The sequence below is a fragment of the Berghia stephanieae genome, chromosome 2 (genome assembly GCF_034508935.2).
Source record: "Berghia stephanieae isolate SIO BIC M18660-M18661 chromosome 2, UCSD_Bste_1.3, whole genome shotgun sequence".
In the NCBI taxonomy this organism is placed as follows: Eukaryota; Metazoa; Mollusca; class Gastropoda; order Nudibranchia; family Aeolidiidae; genus Berghia; species Berghia stephanieae.
In genome coordinates this window covers 74,004,873-74,007,372 of record NC_088361.1, presented here as the reverse complement: position 1 = coordinate 74,007,372, position 2,500 = coordinate 74,004,873, and the positions used below count along the sequence as shown (strand labels likewise).

Here is a 2,500-nt window from a genome sequence, read left to right as displayed (position 1 = left end):
TACTTACCAGTCACATGAACGTAACGAATGGGAGTCTTAGAGCTAATGGCGTGCGTCCCCAGTGTGTGATATTATCGTCCTGCTGCTCAGCCTATCTGTTACTATTTAATTAATCTATGACACCCACACACCATCATCGCTACCATTTACAAAATAAATCTAAGCCATTCTGATGTCCTGACCAAATTTTATTGAAATAAATAAACAATGCCCTATTCCGCCATGTGCTAGGGAGGCAGGTACAATGATCAATATGAACCAAATATAATGAGACATAGATAATGATATGCACAGGACAAGTATAAGATTATATGGAACACAATAGATAGTGCACAAGGCAAGAACGATAACTCTACACACTCAACGTGTGTAGTTCAACTTAGTAATCGGACATCAGGTGACTACAATTTACATAATAAATCTAAGTCATCCTGATGTCCTGAACAAATTTTTTTTGAAATAAAGAAACAATGCCCTAAATAAAGAGCTTAATATAAAACGCAAGTGTGTTAACGTGAAATAAATGGTAGACAAAATGCAACAATTGTTATGATAGGGTATTAGTTACGAGTGGAAATCGCTTTCCTTTAATAACATTGTGTCTGTAAAGTTATCTGCTGGGAATGGATACACATAACGATCATAAAACACATCTTGGGTTTTCCACAGTGCTGGGCTGGTACCCGGGTACCCGTGGGTAATAAAGTTAAACCGGGTACTCGGGTAAAAGGGCGGGTAACGAGTACCTGCTTCAATAAATGGAAACTGAACTGAGAGTGATAATTGGAAGTAATACAATTTTGATTTACATTTACATTTACATGACATTTTTTCAAAAGATTTTCCTCCTTTATTTTCAATTACATTGGTTTTTTTGTTTTATTTGTTAACACATATTTGATTCAATTTTGGAATCAACAGATTAAGACTATATTAGTTCTTATCTGTTAAAGGAATCTCAGGTATTTAAAAATTATCATTATTTTTTTTTTTTTCTTTGTTTTGTTTTTTTTGGTTTCACTGTAGTTAATTATCCTTGTTTCTTACTTCACTTTCGTTTCATTTGTTGTAATAAATAATAAATAAATTTAAAAAATACCCCCCCCCCCCCCACGAAAAATCATTTTTTTAGGACAAAAGTCACCCCTGCCACGGGTACCCGGGTAATCAGACCACTACCCGGGTATTACCTGGGTTATAATTTGGGCGTGTAATCCCAGCATAGTTTTCCACCGCCCAATCTGGCGTGTGACCTCTGGATCATTGCCTTTTTTCACAGACGCTGTCGCACCGGTGGGGCGAAAAGCAGGGTTCCCACTCGGTCGGGAAGTCGGGAAATTGTCTTGCATTTTTTAATTTCCTCAAGATCAGGGAAAAACGGTCTTGATTTTTCTTGTCTGAGTCGGGAACTTTCAAATAAGGGTGTGGTCATAAACGTGAAGTTTGGTGTCTTATTATTTACTTATTAAGCAGTGATGATAATCTCCCTTCATCGGAATGAGAATGATACTAACTCTTCAAATGAAAGCAACGGTGATAAAGTAATGCCAGAAATTCTGCTGCAGCCAGATCCAGAAATAGATGCGACTGATTCTGAATCTGAGGTGGATGAAGCTGAAGAAAAAGTAGCAGTCGGCAACTCCTACAATACATTTTTGGTGGAGAATGACACTGCTTGAAATAACCAAATTCCACATTTAGGAAGGATTCCGTCGAAGAATGCTTATAAAATCCCAAAAGAACAATGCCAGGCATGAAAAGAAAATTAACAAAGCATTCTCGTATTCTCTTGTTCCAGTTTTCACTGAGAAAGAACTTTCATTGTTATGATATATGAAGAAGGAACAAGAACATAATGTGCAAGATGGGAGAACAGGATCAATAAAACAATATAGAAACAGGAAAAATGTGACAAGGAGAAGTTCCTTAAAATGACAAGAAAAAATGATTTGTAAAATTCAAAAAGACTTGCAACGGATGTGGAGATTGTCCATGACCACAGCGTGGTAGAAGTATCTGTACTTTTCTTGTTAATGAATGTGTCCACATGGTGACCTGTAAAATTCATACTTCTAAAATGATATATTGTGATAATGGAACCTTGTTCTTGCATTTCAATTCATAAAATTTACTAAATTTCAGCATCTGATCAATTTGAATCAGTTTTATTCAACAGGTTAAATGTATTGTCATTGACTTTTGTTTTTGTTTTTTTCTATATTTCAAAAGTGTTATTGCATCAATGAGCAATGTGCAAAAATATGGTCAATTGTTACCATTATCAAATCATATCAGATGGTCGTAGGTAAGGTTGGCACATGTTTTATCGACCCCACTGAATAATAATAATGATAATAATAATAATGATAATAATAATAATAATAATGATAATAATAATAATAATAATAATAATAATAATAATAATAATAATACACAGGCCAAGTGACCCCCAAATCAGGAAATCGAACTTTCCAGTATCTTTCTCCTTCAATTTGAAAGT

At 34.8% G+C, this 2,500-nt stretch overlaps 1 protein-coding gene across 1 annotated transcript in view; it reads left to right on the top strand.

Annotated features, from left to right (window-relative positions):
- LOC144965517 (transmembrane 6 superfamily member 1-like) overlaps positions 1–2,500 on the top strand; it is a 184,734-nt gene that overhangs the window by 106,777 nt on the left and 75,457 nt on the right. The window lies entirely within an intron of this gene.